We start from the raw sequence: 20,632 nt of genomic DNA on the forward strand, positions 1-20,632 counted from the left end.
AAATAGGCTTGTAGGTTTAGTTAGTGCATAAATTTCAGTAGCCTTGGCAGATATATGTAATGGTACCTTCTGGTTCACTATGGAAAGCTACAGAGAAATTTATTACTCTTCATTTTTCTTGTATGTCTTTGAGTTTTCCGTGGCAGTTGATGTAAGAACTGTTGGTTTTCTAACCAGCCTTTGGACTTGTACATACATGCTCTTCAGTCGTCACCAGTGACTTTACAGTTGTGTTGATTGTTATGGGCAAGCTAAAAACAAAATCCTTAATTATTTTAGGGAAATGAAGCAAACAACCTTCCAGTTCACTAGCATTATTAGAGAGACGGTTGTATGGAGATGAGTGGGAAAAGAAAAAAAAAAAAAAAAAAAGAAGGTTTGATGAAAAAGTTAATTCCTCAAGTGCATGAATATTAAATCTGTAGGGTTGTATGAAGAAGTTGTGCTTTATACTTTGTAGCATAATTTTACTCTTATGAACAGATGATAGGAAGATCCGTCCCTTCACTTCTCCTGTGTTTACCTTACTTTCTTAGTCTTCTTCTTCTCATTAACACATTTTTCCCTCTTAACATTTCATAAATTCGAAGTTGCGATTCTTATCGCATTAAATCTATATAAAAATACCTCACTTATCATGTCACAAATTTTTACTATTACTGCTTAGTACGATCACATTTTTCCTACCCCTGGAAATGTTATTTGCCATCCCCTATGGAAGGAACGTGATTTCCAACTTGAGTAAGAAGCCTCGCCGCAGTTGCGTGATAAGGGGAAAAGGCCTTGAATTCTTGAACTTCACAGCAGTAGCGTAGCCAGGAATTCAGTTGGGGGGGGGGGGGAGGGCGTTCATCAAGAATTTCATTTTGATAGGTGTCCAAACTTCCAGAGTTTAGTAATCTTCTTCTTCTGCTTCCACCCCCCCCCCCCCCCCGTTTTTCCCCACATCTATGGGGTCGCGGGTGCGAACTGTGCTGCACATGTGGATTTGGCCCTGTTTTACGGCCGGATATACTTCCTGATGCCAACCCTATATGGAGGGATTTAATCACTGTTGTGTGTTTCTTTGGTAGTTGGTAGTGTAGTATGTCGTCTGAATATGAAGAGGAAAGTGTTGGGACCAACACCTAGTCCCCGAGCCAGAAGAATTAATCAAACGTCATTAAAATCCCCTACCCGGCCGGGAATCGAATGCAGGACCCTCTGAATCGAAGGCCTCAACACTGATCATTCAGCCAATGAGTCGGACTCCAGAAGCTAATATTAATATACGTTATATATAAAATGCTTAATAAAAGTAGATTCGTTAAAACTCCTGGGGTGTCTGGACTCCTTGGACGACAATGCCCCCCACCCTCGGTTACCTCTGTTACTCCCATCTCAACATAACTGCGGCATTTCATATATTCCGAGTACAAGTGAAATGAATGCAAGGATAAACAGTGTGAGTAAAGATGCAATATTCTTGTTTAGAATAAATACGGTAATGTTATTATAATAATGGTCATGTGATAAGCAATAAAGAAGTGGCATTTTATAAAAATAATGCGGCAAAGAAACACACACACACGTCGAATACAGGTTTCTCGCCCTTCTTGTCCATGAGTAGATGATGAAGCCAAGAGAATGATGGCCCACAGTGACTCATTATTTCGACATTATAAACAAACCCTAGATGACACAGACTTCGAATCTTACCGCATCGTAAAACATCGCACAAAACAGTTCATCAGAAATAAGAAATGTATATATTTCCAGAATTTAGCTAAGAACTTAAATTCTAATCGCGCATGGGACCAACTTAGAGCTCTGGGAATAGGAAAACATCAACAGAGACAAACGACTTTTGACATTCCACTTGACAAACTGAACGATTACCTTAGTAGAATAAATATTCAACCTACCCCTAATTAACTGCACCGACTCACCGCCCTCCCCTCCAGCCAATCCACCATTCACATTTCACAGTGTCACAGAAAATCAGGTTGAAAAGGCTTTGCATTCCATTAAATCAAAGGCTACAGGTGTAGATGATATTCCTATTACTTTTATACATAACATTATGGGTTCTATCCTGCCTATACTACTGACGCACATACTGAACTACTGTTTACTAAACGGAAATTTCCCTACTATCTGGAAAACAGCCAATATTATACCGGTACCTAAGAGTTTAAACCCACAATCACTCTCTGACTATCGTCCTATGTCTATACTTCCTGCACTTTCTAAAGCCTTTGAACGTTTAGTATACGAGCAAGTTCTGGAATACCTAAATCAAAATGCTCTTTTGGACCCTTTGCAATCTGTATTTAAAAAGGGTCACAGTACCGCGACAGCACTTTTGAAGGTTACTGAAGATATTAGAAATGCTATGGACAAACAACTGCTCACTATGCTTATCCTTCTTGACTTCAGTAGCGCCTTTGACACTATAGTAATTCCGACTATGATAAAGAAAATGAAACTGCTAAATTTCGACCTGGCTGCGCTAAAGGTTTTTAGTTCTTTCTTGAGTAACCATCAACAGCGTGTAATAGTAAACGACAAGGCCTCTAAATGGAAAATGAAACTTAGTGTTGCCTCCCAGGGCAGTATTCCAGGGCCTCTAATTTTCTGTATTTATATCAATGACATACCATCTGTGACAGGAAGTAACTCACACCACCTCTATGCTGACGATCTTCAAATGTATTGACATTGCAAGACAAGACTTCCAACGACTCAATATATATGCACAACGAAGCTTAAACTAAACTGCACAAAATCTCAGGCAAACATAATTGGATCACAAAAATTACTGCGCTGCTCAAACAATATCGCAATCCCGCCTATCCTACTGAATGGTAACATTATTGCCTACAGTAAAACGGTTAAAAATCTCGGCGTAATGATGAATGAAACAGTTGATTGGTCTGATTACACAAAAGAAATACGTAAAAAGATTTCTGGAGTGCTTCATCCTCTTAAACAGCAGAGGGATGTATTTCCATTTGAGTTACAGGCCAAACTCATACAGATACTCATTCTCCCTTCTTGATTATTGTGACGTCGTTTTAGTTGACATGACAGGTGCATAATTATATGGTTTGGCATAATAGCAGGCTTCATAGCCTGAGCCCCGCCATGTACAGAAAGACATTAATAAATAAATAAATAAACTTCAACGAGCACTGAATTCCTGTCTGCGATGTATTTACAATATCGGGTACGATGTTCATATCACCCCATACTATCAGGCTGTCTCATGGCTGATGTCTGATAAACGTCGGCTGCTACACACATTAACGATGGTGTTTAGAATGGTAACTGAAAGTCAATATAATACACTCATTGAATTATAAAATAATCATGAGGTGTCTTAAAAAATGGCTTTAATAACTGAACATGTTTCGTTCGGCATTGCGAACATCATCAACCGTTAGTACAAAGGCTAAGGTCAGGGCCCTGAATTTAAGTGATTAAAATTGTTAAAAGAATAACAATTATCCTCAATACGGTTCCATTGTGAGATTAATTACATGTAACTGAAAGTCAGCCGCTGTATATTTCTTCTAAATTCATCTTTTTATCATCATTTCACAACTTAAATACACGTTCTAGATTCATTCTTTCTATTCCACTGCACCCCACAAATAAAGTTAATAGATCCTTTGTGGTGGCTTTCCCCAGATTATGGGAATTCCCTGCCAGCTCAGGTCAGAGAAGCTAGATTTGTTAAAATCACGATTTAAGGTCACCTGCCGAGACTACCTACTGAGGACAGCTGACTTAATGGTTGAATATGAATGTGTGCGTGCCTGAGGATTAGTCATTTTTAAGAGTTTTTAATTTTGATTAGTTTTAGTATTAATTTAGTTAGTAATATACTTAACTTTATTTTCAATTCTATTAATTTATGTAGTTTTAACTATTTTAAGTATCTCTGTATTTTATTTAATATTCTGATTAGTATGTGCTTAAGTATACGAGAGGGCCTAGAGCCCTAACTTCACCACTGTACAGAAGGCACTAATAAGTAAGTAAGTAAGTAAGTAAACAAACAAACAAACAAACAAACAAACAAACAGACAAACAAATCGTATGGGTATATATATTTTGTTAGTTGGTAAAAAAAAAATTTCACGTCACAACATATGCTAGGTAGGGTTTACTTTGCCCTCGCTGTTAGGGACGCGCAGCTGTTAGCTTGCATATGGGAGATAGTGGATTCGAACCCCACTGTCGGCAGCCCTGAAAATGGCTCCCCGTGTTTTCCCATTTTCACACCAAGCAAAGGCTGTACCTTAATTAAGGTCACGGCCGCCTCCTTCCCACTCCTAGGCCTTTCCTATCCCACCGTCTGCATAAGACCTATCTGTGTCGGTGCGACGTAAAGCAAATTGTTCATCAGTTTCCCTCGCAAGCCTGGGATACAGAATACAGTAGTACCGTATATAGTTACAGTTTTGTGATGCTAATATTCGTATGTATAATTTTTATTAATGCGCCATAACCAACGACATGGAGCTGTTGCCATTTCAACACCGTTTTAAGGGCCACCGACCCAAGCCGGGATTTGAACCTGCGAACTCGGACTCAGAAGGACAGCGACTCAACCAACTGAGCCACATGAAAAGGAGGCGTTTGTGATTGTTATAAATTGATGCCGTTAGTATTTTTACAAAGGTTTTATGAGGAGCATTTACTACGGTGCACGTTTTCCAACTGTCCTAATTGCACGAGGCCGGACAGAAGAGCTAGCTGGAAGCTAAAGAGCCTTGCAGGGGTGTCACTTCTTTCTCTCTTCACTTTTCCAAACCAAACTCCATGGCGTAACAGTCCCGAAGGGCCATCGCCTACCATGCGACCGCTGTTCAGCCCGGAGGCCTGCAGATTACGAATTGTCGTGTGGTCAGCACGATGAATCCTCTCCTCCGTTATTCTTGGCTTTCTAGACCGGAGCCGCCATCTCACCGTCAGATAGCTCCTCAATTATAAACACGTGGGCTGAGTGTACCTCGAACCAGACCTCAGATCCAGGTAAAAATCCCTGGCCTGCCCGGGAATCGATCCCGGGGCCTCCGGTAAGAGGCAGGCACGCTACCCCTACACCACGGGGCCGGCTGGTTACTTTTAGGTTCCTTACTTTATAATTTGACTTAAGGCATCCTGCATTTGATTTGATTCCCGGCACTGACAAAGTTAAGAAAGGCATGGGATGGGGAAGACACAACCTTGTTTGTGGGTGCAGTAGAATTGGCCTTGAATCTCCCGTAATCGAAATATCTAAGACCTGGAAGGTAGTCACCTTCATGGGGTGTAGTACCAATGTGGTTCCTTTTATTAAGAAGACAAATTAAATGAAAATTCTACTTCCACACAAACAAAGAACGATATTACCAATTTTACGAACAGTTTCAATAGTACAGCCGGTTTATGTTAAGAGTACAGAAGCTATGATTGTACATGGCAACAATCAAAACCATCAATATTTACTGAAGATCCGTCACCGCACTCGGTAGGGCCAGCTATTTTTCATATCCACCGGGCGAGTTGGCCGTGCTGTTAGGGGCGCACAGCTGTGTGCTTGCATCCGGGAGATCCCACTGTCGGCAGCCCTAAAGATGTATCTCCGTGGTTTCCCATTTTCACACCAGGCCTTAATTGAGGTCACGGCCTCTTCCTTCCCACTCTTAGCCCTTTCCTTTCCCATCGTCGCCATAAGACCTACGGTGCAACGTAAAGCCAATTCTAAATAAAAAATAAAATATCTTTTCACAATCTGTTCCAAAGAAAAGTTGTATCCACGCTAGTGGCCTCGGCCACTGAAATTATTTTATGGATGCACCACTGCATCCACTCACCATTTAATGTACAAGGTAAACCCGAAGAATGGTTGGATACTCAAAATACACCACCATAAATGACGCGGTTATGGCTCTAAAGTATAAAGAAAGGTAAGGGACGGGATCTAGTGTTTTAGGTAGAATCTATGTGAATACAACGTGACTTTCCATTTAAAAAATGTTTCATGCATCGACTGCGATTCAAGCCTGGGCCGTCCTGATGAGAAGATAGAACAATTGGAACTGAATTATCATGCCTGCCAATTACAAAATATTTACCCGCACTTTTGATGGTGCAATTTGAGGTTCCAATCAGTCACCGGGCATTTGACAAAATATATAGGCCTACATATCGAACTTAGGCACACATCCGTGATTGTCTTGCTACTGTTAGAATTAAAAAACAAACTTTTTCATAACTTACCGGGGATGTACATAGTTTTGGCTTCTCAGTGACGAAATGGCCCTCTTCAAAAAAATTTATTATATGGCACAAAATGGGGAACTGACGTAGGCCTACAGCTCAAAATCCTGACACAGTCCTCCCAACGCTGCAACTTAAACACAGCACATCTCTCAACCGCGGTACAACCCGAGGATCCCTAGGATGTTGTTGTTTCCTAGAACAGATGTGCAAAATCTGACACTATGTTGTAAGCTTGCAGCTGTTTCTGGCCGTGGTCCCAGTTATCTCGGTGGTCACGTTCCGTTCCCCAACTGAGTAATCCCTTGGTAATTGCCCTTTCCCTGTCTGGCTCCATGGCTAAATGGTTAGCGTGCTGGCCTTTGGCCACAGGGGTCCCGGATTCGATTCCCGGCAGGGTCGGGAATTTTAAACTTAATTGGTTAATTTCGCTGGCAGGGGGGCTGGGTGTATGTGTCATCTTCACCATCATTTCATTCTCATTACGACGCGTGGGTTGCTTACAGGCGTCAAATCAAAAGACCTGCATCTGGCGAGCCGAACTTGTCCTCGGAACCTCCGGCACTAAAAGCCATACGCCAGTTCATTTTTTTTCTTTTGCCCTTTTCCTCATGTCTTGACATTTGTCAACACATGGTTACATTCCCAATACTGAGGCCTCTACAGGGAAATATTCCAGCGCATCACAATCCTAAGCGTTTTCCTTTCATTCAAGCAGTACAAATGTGGAGAATTATGATTAGACCTATTGAGCCTTGGTAGTAGATTCTTTGTTGCTACATTAATTTAACATTTTGGCGTAAGTTTTTAAGTTGTTCGTATCGTACGAAAAAACGGCTGATCGTCGCTCTAGTTTCAGGAAATATTTTTTTGGGGGGGGGTCTGGCCCCACTGGGCCCCCCCCTTGGCTACGCCAGTGCTTCACAGGATAAATTGCACTTTCGGGGAGCAAGCCATTAGCCTCAGAAATGCTCAGTTTTGCTTGCTGGTTAGCAGTGAAACTGCAGAATAATACGAGTCTGTGCTTGTATTTCGTATTCCATTCAGAAGTTAGAAATGTATTTTGTGTTTAGTTGTACAGTGAATGGTAGCGAATATTTGTCATGCGATAGCCTACATCTGGAACATAATTGTGTGAATTTGACCAGCGTGGTGCATATTTGTCTTGTGATAGCCTAATTATGGATACGGAAATGGTCGTGAAATTACTTACTAACAAAGACAAAATTAAAGTCTGTCAGAAAGTCGACTGACATCCACATTTTCAAGCGCACAGAATTGGCATGAATGTTGAAACTTGCACCTTCCAATTTCGACTCGATCACTCAAATTGATCTTGGTCAGTCAAAGTTTTGTTTGATTCAAAGTGGATGCCAAAGTCATTCTGTTGCAGTTGCACATGGTCGTGTATAACCTCCAATTCATTGTCTAAGTGTGTGACCAGAAAAATAATGTTTAATAACCAAATGGTCCAAAATAAAAGGCTTCTACTAACATTTGTTTTAGAGAGAATGTGATCTGCAATAATACTTTGATATTTTTATGGGACCCGTTCAAATGTTACCATATTTGTTGTTTGGTATTTTTTTAACTTCTTTAAGTGCACTATTTTTTTATAAGCCCCAGCAAAATAAGTTTTCATATTTGTTCTCTTGTGTTTTTAACACCTTTTAATACTCTCTTCTCATAGTGTTTTCACTGTACTTGCAGATATACGATGTAAATTCCCATTATATCAGAAAAATCGTATCTAGTGTTTCCATATCCCCGTTGGATAGTTTTTATTCGTGCATTCAGTAGTATGTCTTCTCGCTTAACACGTTCTTTTTCCTTGTCCCCTGCAGAAACTTCTAAATGAGGTTTTACTGTACCAGTATATAGTAATAAAATGTGTTTACTTCTTCACCACACACTTACATTGATACTAAAAGTTTTATAGTTAAAAGCACACTAAAACAATAACTAATTTGAATATTTATAAAATTATTAATGAAATGTAAGAAGAGTTCAAAATAGGTCTTGTATGTACAACAAACTTAACCTAATCCAGTTACAAAAGCATAGTAAAATAAGAGTCTTTAGTAAATGAACTAACTTGAATAATTATAAAATGAGTAATGAAATCCAAGAAGAATCCAAAATCAGAATTTTATGTACATTAACAAACAACTTAAACTAGTTACAAAAACATAGAAAGGTAGTTTTTCTTACAAAATTGTACAAAATTATTTTAATCCTCCTAGTCAATACTGTATATTTTATGTCCAATTAAGACGAATGCTGACCCAATGCCGAGTCGAAACATGTCTATTTATGTGTGAAGTTTCGTCTTAATTGGACTTGAAATATATAGTATTGACTAGGAGGATTATAATAGTTTTGTACAATTTTGTAAGAAGTTCAACCGTCAATACGGATTTAACATGAGATTCATAGTATGTAATAGAAAGGTAGTTAACAAATTAAATGAACTAATTTCAATGATTATAAAATTAATTAAATTATTAAGTCTATTTAATCTATTAAGAGTCCACAGTCATTGTTAAACTTATATGCACAGTAACAGACTTGACCTAATCCAGTTTAAAAATATACTTCAAATTGAAGTATAAAAACATAGTTTTCGAAACTTTTGAACTTGTCAAACGAGTGTGTCTTTCTGTCATAGTATGACCCTGCTTTAAGAACAATAATATCCTTTTGCAATGTAAAACAAAGACCTTACTTAGTGGAGTGCATTGTTCTGTCAGTAACTTTAATTGCAGTTCGGAATATGAAGCATCTATTAACGAGTGATGGCTCATCTCCAGGGTAATGTCTGGCGGAGTGTTTCTATTGAGGCGATGGGATAAAGAGAGCACCATCACTGTTTTGAAGCATCGATGTATCTGACACGTACGGAACGACTGGAGTTTCTGTTCACATGATACAACACAAAGCAATCTCACAGCTTCGAAACAGTGAAGCAGTGTTGTGTCGAGGCATCGAGACAGCTGATTGCGCCATCTCAGTGTTTCAAAGCATACACACTCTAGCCAACTCTACCTGATAATCCTACCTTGGTTATATTTATCATCCTAAACTAAATTAGAAATCACATTTACTCCTTTTATTAACATTAGCATGCAATGTTTCTGAATGCATTCTGAAGACATTAACGTACTATCAATATTCCTTCATGAATCCAATTAGATGAATTAAATACCAATATTCGCAGATTAACATAGTCCACAAAACATTACTAGGCACTCACATATCAACTACTTTAATGAAATTATAACTAAGCTGACAATGTTGGACATAAATATACTTCAAACGCAGTCATAAATTTGAGTAAGCAGTCTATCAAAATGTAAATATTCTCCAATGTCCTTTCATAAGTGGAATTTCTGACATTTTAAATAATCTAAAATAGCACAAGGAAACTATATTCTAGTAATACTAAACACTGCAAACAAAAGAAAAGTAATAAAAATTCCACTCATTGACATATGTTGAAGTCCTTTCATGACATCAGGTGAAGACTGCATATTATTTTCCTTGTCCTCAAACTCAGACATAGTCATCCTAGTGTTGTTTGGCTGCACACAAATATCCATGAGAGAGTTTTATAAATAGGTTTCTGAAAATTAAAAAAAAAAAAAACAAAAAAAAAAAAAACAATGTTAACAATTTGGATAATCACAGGTAAATTATTCAATTTTGCAGCAATTAACAAAATTTCCATCCACTTAATTCTTAGTATACGGTCTATATCTTTCTCAATTTTGGCCTAATAGTAGACCAAAATTACTTGTAGACTGTTATATTTTTCAATTAATGTATATCAGTATATGTTCCCAAACATCTTGCATCTGTCTATGTTCAATGGTTTTTATATAATGAATACAATAATATATATTTCTCCAATAACTAGAACAAGTGAATACACATTGACAGTTATACCTTCATTTCTAGTCAAGTTAGTGCTTTCCCACAACCATATGATTTCTGTCATCACGGAATAGTAAATTACATTTCACTGTATCTAAAATGGCAGCCATTTTGTCAGACCTAAATCATAACAAAATGAACGGTTTCATACCTTTCCTGTTTAGTTTGAATTTTTTCTTTCTGAAGGATGAACAACCCCTTATAAAATCACTTATAAATGGAACCTTTCATTTTGTTATAATCTATACAGTGCAATACAATACTAAGCAAATTTTAAGTCATTATAACATTATGTATCTTTCTTCTGGTATGCTTGAGCATTCGGCTCTAGTTGTCTTACTCACCTCTTCATGTCTATGATATTCGTGATATTGGGCATTCTCAGCTCCATGACAATCTGTAGTGGTCTCGTCTATTTTCACAAGGATAGAAATTCCTTCTGCGATACATATTTTCGTCATCCCTGTAATTTTGCTTACAAATTTAGATCCCTTTCATTCTGATATCTCCTTTCAAAATGACTATTCCTTTCTAAATCTTTGTTTGACATCACATGAGCTAAACGTTAACTTGGTCAAACCACTCTCACATTCATATGCATGGTTGTTCCATCAATTTGCCGCAACATAACTTCCACTTGCACTGCCGTTTGTATATTAGCTGGAGTTATATACGCTGAATATTGGGTGGAAGCTGCTTTTCAATTGCTCTTAATAACTCTGATTCACTTGGAGGTGAATCTAATTATTTTGTCTTGTGGAATTGGAAAGTAAAATAATCGGCATAGTGGGTTGGACTAGCAGGTGAATATCTTTTAAAGTATAATTCCACTCATAAGCTTTGTTGCATTTCCAAACTCCAGCATTTCTCTAAAAATGCAGTTTTAAAACCTTGAAAATACTCAAATACATAACGGAATGCTGAAAAGCCAATCAACGGCCCTGCTCCAAATGTCGCTTCATTGGAACTTTGGTCTCTCGAAAATATTATTCCGTCTCACGAATGAAAGCCTACATTACCGTTAATTTTTTTTTGTTTATCCTTGGGTGGTTTTATTATGTTGATTATTTGCAGATTACTCATATTTCATTTTCCACATTCGCTCATTCTATTACTCCCTTCATGTAGTACTGTCCGATTGTTGCTGTTATGAATTTGACTTTCAACCTGTCACTTGCATTTGGTTACTGAGAAGTTTAATGACTTTGTATTTTCATGACTAATCTTTAAATTTTGAATCTCACTCTGCAGTGATTATATAATTTCGGACATTCAGTCTATTTGGCTTGTCACCAGTTGACAGTTGTACCTTCATTTCTAGTCAAGTTAATGTTTTCCCATACCACATGATTTCTGTTACCACAGAATAATAAATCATTATCTTACATTTCACTATATCTAAGTGGCAGCCATCTTGTTGGAACTAAATCATAACAAAATGTAACAATATATAGGCGAATAATCCCAGCATATATTTCTTGGTGTAAAGTTGGGTGCAGTAATATTTGCATCAAGGTTGATACAGTGCTCCTGGCATACAGACATCTGGAAGTTGGTATTTTCCTGCCCACTGTGTTGGCAAATCCTATCCTATCACAAGCAAGAAGCATATCGCATACACATCATGTCCCTTGTGTGGTGTCTGTTTAAGTAGTAGCACGTGTTTAAGATGGCTTGTGTGAGTTGATTACGTCTAAAGTAAAGCTCCATATTATTGTAGAGGTGGAGCAAATTGGTAATTGCGATGCAGGAAGAAAGTACAACGTGGGTGACAGCTGCGTAAGTGAGTGGAGGAAGAATAGTTTGTCTTGACCAGACAAACTGTAACTGCCTGGCAAAGTTTCTGGAAATCGAAAACAAGATAGGCGAATATGGGACTGAAAAGAGACAGTCTGAATTTGTGGGCACATGTGAAATGCACCTGAAAGCTATAGCAGTAGCAAGAGAGTGTTGTAAGGCTAGCTGTGGATAACCATTGTGTGTTTTTGATCAAAATAACATAAGTTTTCATAGGAAGAATAGCACTGTGGAGTGTTTTTTAGCCAATTTCAAAGAAAAGACTGAATTTATATAGGTATGTTATTGATTTGCATGATAGAAATTCATATTTACTCTCGCAAATTGGTAATGCAGTTCAGATGCCAGTATATTTTGAAATGCTGCTGGACTATACTAATGTCTGGCTGAGTGGCTCAGATGGTTGAGGCACTGGCCTTATGACCCCTACTTGGCAGGTTCAAACCTGCCTCAGTCTGATGGTATTTGAAGGTGCTCAGATACGTCAGCCTCGTGCTTGTAGATTTACTGGCGCATAAAAGAAGTCCTGCGAGACTAAATTCTGGCACATCGGCAACTACAAATACCGTAAAAGTAGTTGGTGAGATGTAAAGCCAATAACATTGTTGTTGTTGTTGTTGTTGTTGTTGTGGTGGTGGTGGTGGTCGTCGTCAAAGGCTTTGCACAAGTCAATAAAAAGACCTCCACTGCAAAGACCAGAGTCCAGATTTTGTTGTAATGTCTGCACTACATCAACTTGATTTTTCTAGAAACCCATACTGTTTATTGGAAAAAATATTATATTCTAAGAATTTCAGAAGTCTTGTTTGCCATTTCTAGTACCTTTTCCAATCCCAAGAGAATGGAAACCGGTCTGTACTTGCCAGATTCATCTTTACTGCCACCTTTCTATATAAGGACTACCCTGACTATTTTTAGGCTATCAGGCTCATAACCATTAGCTAGTGGTAAGTTAATTAGTACCATTATGGGAGTTGCTCAAACTTCTTAGCATTTCTTTACAAAGTAAATGCCAAAAATATCACCATTATTAAAAGTTGAATTATTTAAGCTGTCTATGTAATGTGAATCTTCCTCAACGTAGACTGGTTAGAAAAATAAAGAATTGCTTATATTTTTAATATGGGCTGTAACTTTATCAGTATAAGGAATCTTTTTGTTTAGCTCTTCGCTACTGAGGTATAATAAGTATTAACCTTTTCGCTTTCAAGGCAATGATCTATCAGTACCCACGTGTCCTCCGAAAACTGTTGTGGTAACAATTCGTCGTTACCTGCCTTTTAAATTATTATTTCATTATTTATACACCAGATAGCAGCATTTTTGCACAGAATAAGAAAAGCACAGTTTTAACTTACATTATACTCCGCAGGAATTGCCGAATATCCGTATTTATAGGTATTCTTAAAGTCTGAAACATGTGCCCACTGGAGTTCTGTCTCTCGTTTACATCGTGGTTGATGGCAAGTTTGCGTGCATTTCTCTTTGTTTCTGTTCGTGATTATATAGTGAAATTAAGCAGTATCATAGGCAATATATTTAGTTTACTTGTTATCTCATTATTTAAATACTTTTCTTAGGTAATTAGGTGGATAATGTTAGTGAAGGGTTATAGTTCATTTAGGTTAGGCCTAGTTTTTTGTTGTGTGCAACAGGGCGAAGAGAGTTTATTTAGTTGACGATATCACTGAATATCTTGATTCAAGTGATGATGTTTCTTTATCCAAATCAGAAAGTGTAGGTGGTGGTGATGATGATGATGATGATGATGATGATGATGATGATGATGATGATCCAGCAACACCAGACACTGATGTTTGTGTGGATAGCGATTTGGAGGACGAAGATTATCACGATATCTTGGCCCCAGCGCAGCCCATCCCACTTCCTCATCAGTATCAGGAACTGACAAGACCTAAGCATATGCCACCAACTTCCCCCCTCCATTTCATATTTCAATTTGTTCTTTACCGCCATTCTTTTAAATCTGTTTGTCTCACACGGGAGTTACCACAACTTGCGATCGCAATTGCAGTGATTTGTGGTTTGTATGAATATGTTTGAGGTGCTGATTACAACACTGTATAACTTAAGTGCCATCGCCAATTACACCGTAAGTTACGAAGATTCGCTATTCCGCTCAAAGTAGACCATATCGAACGTGATATCTTGGCTTTAGTAACTTTAGACACCGTAAACGTTTTCTCTAGCTACTTTAGTTATTTTACGTGTATGCCATGGTCGGCATACACCGCACCGTGTCCAAGGTCACCTGATACAGTTGCTGATGTGAGATCTTGGGGAACCAGACAGACATTCCGCATAAGAGCAAGGAAGCTAGTATAATAGGGCCCTCCGTCTGTGTTGTATCTGCTTCAGCCGTTCATAAAGTTCCTTCTGGGTGTTTCCAATTTTGTAGTGAGTCACTGTCACCGTAGTAGTGTGATAATGAATCCTGCCAATATAGTGAGTATACCAAGGGCACTAGGAAAGTTTTGTAATGTGATTGAATGCTTTAGACTTTTTCAAAATAATTACCACCACACTCAATACACTTCTCCGTACGTCAAAACCAGTCACTGAACCAACTCTGCCACTTTTCTTCGGTTACATTTTCACACTCTTGATCCCATGCTGCCAGAAGCTCCTTGTCGGATGCAAAATGCCGCCCTTTCAACTTCATCTTCACTTCTGGGAAGAGTGCAAAGTCACATAGGGCAAGATCAGGACTGTATGGAGGGTGATCAAGCACAGTCAACCCTGATCTGGCAAGAAAATCTATTGTTACATTGGCACGATGTGCTGGAGCATTGTTGTGATGCAAGAGCCAAGTGTTGAGCCATGAGCTTGGACGGAGCTGCTGAAGAGCCTGGATGACCTTAGGCAGAAAAGTCTCGCTGTACCACTTCGCAGTAACTGTCCTTTTTGTTTCTACCACAACCCGAGTCAGGATGCCCCGTTTAGTGAAGAATACTGCAGACATCCTTTTCTTCACTGACCTTGACTTTTGCACAGTCACAGGAGTGCCCTCATCTTCAAACAGCCACACCTTGTTCTGGGATTTTGTTGGGACGTTGTAATAATAAAGCCAAGTTTCGTCACCTGTAATGATGCTATTGATGTTACGCAAAGTCCCATTTTCAAACTGTCTTAGCATTTTTCGGCACCATTTCACTCGATGTGCCCTTTGTTCCTCTGAAAGTGAATGGGGTACCCAAAGGGAACAAACCTTTCTAACATGGAGATGGTTGTGTAGAATTGAATGAATAGCTGGTGCAAGGCTGTGGAGGGTCTCTTCTACCTGCCGATATGTCAACCGCCTCTCTTGCTGCAACATTTTCCTCACAGCTTCAATGTTTTCCTCAGTCACTGATTCAGACGGTCGCCCAGAACGAGGATCGTCTTCAACCCCAAAATTTCCCCTCTGGAACTCTTTGTACCAGCGGAAAATTGTTGTCCGATGTGGACAGTCTCTCCCCAGCACAAGAGTCATTTCCTCCAGGCACTGGTCAACAGTTAATCCACGAGCAAAATTGTAGCTGATAATTGTGCTAGGGGCCGATAACCTTCGATGTTAGGCCCCTTAAAAAAACAGTCATCATCATCATCATCATAATTGTGCGATATTCACCTTTAGACAATTGCTTTCATTCCCACTGCTTGGTAACAACTGGTGTGAAGGTCGTGCCTTGCTGTCTTCTAGACCTGTTTTCACCCCTCTTTTCATCCCTCACCATAACAGGGGTGTACAGCCAATTGTTTTTGTGTATTGCAAAACTTTCCTAGTGCCCTTTGTAATTGTAAGCCATTACAAACACAAACGAAGATCCAGAGAAATTACAGTAAGTGAGTGAAATGCACTTCCAAACTTTCAAAATTTGAAACTTGTGACTTTGTTTCCAAATTTGTTATTTTTTAACATCAAATCCTGTTGGTTTAGAGACATGACTTACTTGCAGTGCTAATAAGTGATGTATACTCAACAAGTTTACAACCTTTCATGTTGATATCTTTATTTGTGTGCCTTCCATGTAATTTTAAAAGACATATGCGCATAGTGGGGTAAATATGACTGACAATGCATGTTATAAATCTCATTCCGTAGTAACGGTTATCACTTTGTAAATAAAAAAGTCTTTTATATAATCCTCCTTTTCAATTAAAAAAAACCCACCTATATTAGATGGGACAATATCTACACATTTCAGCCTATCTAAAGACCATCCTCAGTCGAAGCTCAAATATTACATTTATGCGAACAAATAAAAACACTGATGAAGTGTGTGGAATTAAAATACAATTACCATTATTGACATATTCAAAACCTGTTGAGGTAGAAAATTCCTCTTGACTAAAAACTCGTTTGGTTGACAAAAATCTAGCTAATCCTTTTAAAAGTGGAACACTGTGTTGCACAGTGTAGTGAGACCGTCAATAAAGGGAATAATGAGTGCGCTTCATCTGCAATGGGAAAAAGAAAGGAATGAATGGATGAAACAAAAATACAAAATATTGCGTGAAAACTCAATCAACTTGTTGGTCTCACGTCACTATTGACACTAAGCATGTGTTTAGCTGACAGCGGGTCAGAGCTGATGTGATTGGGTGTCGAAGAGGAAATGGGAAGGAGAAGGTGTAAGGTACAGGAGAGGGATATTGAGTGAAGGGCAGGTCTAGTTTTGGAACGTCGACGGTGAAACTAGTTTTTATTAACAAATTGTTGACAGATGAGTGGTACAAAGGTATCTAGTAAAACATTTTTCTTCTCATTGATTTCATTTGGATTGTGTGAGGAATTGTTGTATTGGTCAATGTCACTATAAATATTCTCAAGTATATTGAGTAAGGGACCTTTCTGTTCATAATGTAAAATCTTTAAATCCTGGTCAATTGTTGCGGTTATACTTCAAGGTGTTAAGATGTTCGGTGTATCTTATATTGAAACTACGGCCTGTTTGTCCTACGTACGTTGAAAAACAAGATTGGCACTTTAATTTGTATACCCCAGAGTTCGTTAATTTAGTGTTGTCATTGACGGTATGGAAATTAAAAGCTATTTTAGCATTGGTGTGAGTGGTCTTGAAAGCTAATTTTAACTTGTGCTTTTTAAAAAATGTTATAAATTGGATATATGTATTATTATTGAATGTAAATGTGGTAAAATTCTCTTTAGGGGGAGGTTCTTTTTCCAAGGTGGTCTTGGGTTTACTTCTAAATTTATTAAGAATTTTGTTCACGAGGGCTTTATCGAAACCATTACATTCAGCTATTGTATAATTGGTGTTGATTTCTTTCTTAAAATTCTTACGAGATAAAGGAACAGTAAGTGCTCTGAAAATCATGCTATTAAAAGCCGCCTTCTTTTGCATCCCCGGGTGTAGAGAAGTCTGATAAATTGTGTTGTTTGAGTGGGCTTCCTGTAAATATCAAAGGAAAGGGTTGTTGTTATGATTGCGAGGAATAGTTAGATCGAGATAATTAAGAGAGTTATTGTTTTCGGACTCTATCCTGATCTTTATGAGGGTCAAAGCTATAAAGTAATTCAAGTACTGTATTGCTATCTATAGTATGAGAATCTAGGACAGAGTCGGCCAACTGGCTGGGGTGTGGTGTAAGAGGGACCGTGTGACGTCGGAGAGCCCGTGTGACATATGAGCGCAGAAGGTGGGGAGTCGCTGTCGTAGAGTGAGACGAAGAGACAGTAGTAGTAAACACGTTCAGTGCTTTACGAAGTGGTGGGTTGGTACAGTACAGTACATAAGTATGGATGAACCGGGCACATCACGGTGCGACAAGCTACCTACCCCTCCGATCTTTTTATCTTTGTGGGAAGATCTATATTTATTTGTTGAAAATTATAGGAATGCTACAGCTAAATGTTTAGTTTGTAGAAAAGAGCTACAGTATGTAAAAAGATATAATTTACAACGCCACTACAGTTTGTGTCATGCTGCAGATTATGATTGATATCAAGGCGAGGAAAGGGTACGTGTAATTACAGAACGAAAAGGTAAATTAAATAACCCTGTCGAGCATTCGATCAGTGAGTCAGCAGTTCGACTGAGTTATAAAATTTCATATTTAATTGCAAAGAAACTTAAACCGTTCAGTGATGGTGAATTCGTAAAGGAATGTTTAATTCTAGCAGCTGAGGAGTTTTGTTCAAATATCATTGAAGAGTTCGAAGCTACCGGCTTGTCCGCGCATACAGTGTCGAGAAGAATTCAAAACCTATTTGATGATGTCCACCTACAATTATTAGAACTGACTAAAAGCTTCCGGGCATACTCCTTAGCAATTGACGAGAGCACAGATATTTCTGACACGGCCCAACTAGCCGTGTTCATACGAGGGGTTGACGAAAATCTTACAATTTGGGAGGAACTACTGGATTTAGTGCCTATGAAGAATACGACGAAAGGCATTGACATTTTCAACTGCACTGTAAGTGTTGTTGGAAATGCTTCCTTGCCATGGTTCAAACTAGTTTCAATAGCAACAGATGGTGCACCTTCTATGGTAGGACGCAATTCTGGAGTAGTTGGGCTCATAATACAAAAAATGAAGACTCTTAATATAGCTCACACACTTGTTCCAATTCACTGTATCATACATTTAGAAAATCTGTGTGCGAAAAGCATTGAACTGAACAATGTAATGACTGCAGTGGTTAGAATTACTAACCTCATAAGATCAAGGGCCTTACGTCATCGGCAATTCAAGGAATTTCTAGCAGAAAGTGACAGTGAACTTGGTGATTTGCCTTATCATTGTGCTGTTCGCTGGCTTAGTCGAGGCAAAGTACTCGATGCGTTTTTTCAACTACGACAAGATATAGCTACATTTATGGAGCAACAAAATGTGCCAGTCCCCGAACTACAAGATCGCAGGTGGATTTGTGACCTCGCATTTCTTGCAGATTTAACAGGTCGTTTGAACATTCTGAATGTTTCTCTCCAGGGAAAGGGTTTAATAATTACAGAAATGTTTGATAGAGTGAAATCGTTAAAATTAAAATTGTGTCTGTGGGAGCGTCAGTTCATGAACAGAACTATTCCACATTTTCAAAAACTGCTTACAGTGTTTGAATGTGCTACGGCTGAGGATATTGATAGGTATGTCAAAATCATAAAAAACCTTTATTTGGAATTTGATTCTAGATTTAACAATTTGGAGTGTCTGGAAACTGATTTTCAACTTTTAGCCACGCCATATTCCGTTGTTGCAGATGACGTTGATCCAGACCTACAATTAGAGTTAATAGATTTACAGTGTGATAGAGAACTAAGAGATAAATTTGTCACAAAAAAAGTTTCCCCGATTCCATAGGTTTGCAGCAAGAATGTTGAGTATTTTTGGTTCTACGTATGCCTGTGAACAACTCTTTTCTATTTTAAAAACAACTAAACCTAAACAGAGAAGCCAGTTGTCAGATCACAATTTGAAGTGTGCTCTTAAACTTAGTGTTTCTCAAACATTAACTCCTAATATTGAAAAACTAGTCCACGAAAAAAGACTACAAAAATCACGGAAACCCACGAGTGGCAACTGATTATCGACATCATGAGGTAAAACATATGTTTTGAGTTTACAGATTAATCTTTGTACTATTTTTGTTGTAAAACTGTACTGTTTCTTACTATTAGCACTCTTTTTACAGTGCATGATATTGTAAAACAGCAATTTTTTGTTCAATATTGGTTCCGAAGATGCACCGACAGAAAACAAGTTTAGTTTGTATATATAGAAATAAACTTGCTTTATAACTCTTACGTTACAATAAAATATGTAGAGAGAAATATGTACTACACATACCGCATTGTACCTGCAGTCCTTGGACCTCCCCTTACGAATGACGTGTTTCCCCTCGCCCCTCTAGCCTTCACTTCTCAGTTACAGTACTAAGTACATCGTTTCGCTGCCCGAGCAGAGTGTGTGACGTGTTACCTGACATCACACGTACACGCAGTTGGCTGCCCCTGATCTAGGATAATGAAAGTGTCATCGACGTAGCGTGTCCAGTGTTTGAAACTGTTAATTTTGCCTATGATATGAGTCTGTTCAAGAAAATCAGTGTAAATGTCAGCGAGGATTCCCATGGGAAGACCCTTTTCTGTTGGTATACATTATTGTTATAAATGAAGAAATTATTATTTAATGTGAATTTGAGAATCTGGATAAACTCGTCTATCTCACCTACACTCAATTTGCTAAATTTGGAAAGATTAGTTTTTACTAATTGTTGTTATTTGTTTGCATAAATGTAATACATTGGAACCTTGGATTGCGAGCATAATTCGTTCCGGCAACATGCTTGTAATCCAAAGCACTCGTATATCAAAGCAAGTTTTCCCATAAGAAACAATTGAAACGCGGATGATTCGTCCACAGCACAAAAATATTTATTCGAATACCATTTCTAAAACAAAATATAATGTAAAACAAATTAAAGTGCACTTTTTCTTACAATAGAATTATTGTTGGTGTGAGGGAGACGAGAGATGACATGAGAAGAGTTACTGTGTATCACAAATTTCACTAACGGAATCACTGCTGTCTGTTGGCTCACTGGAATTGTTTTCTTTTCGTGCAACTTTAACGATGAACCTGTCCAATGACTGTTGCTTTTGCCTCTTTTTGAGGATTTCAC

The 20,632-nt window shown here is 38.3% G+C and overlaps 1 protein-coding gene across 2 annotated transcripts in view; it reads left to right on the top strand.

Annotated features, from left to right (window-relative positions):
- Positions 1-20,632, top strand: part of LOC136863278 (INO80 complex subunit B) — a 127,444-nt gene that overhangs the window by 59,473 nt on the left and 47,339 nt on the right. The window lies entirely within an intron of this gene.

This window comes from Anabrus simplex, chromosome 2 (assembly GCF_040414725.1).
Source record: "Anabrus simplex isolate iqAnaSimp1 chromosome 2, ASM4041472v1, whole genome shotgun sequence".
Taxonomy (NCBI): domain Eukaryota; kingdom Metazoa; phylum Arthropoda; class Insecta; order Orthoptera; family Tettigoniidae; genus Anabrus; species Anabrus simplex.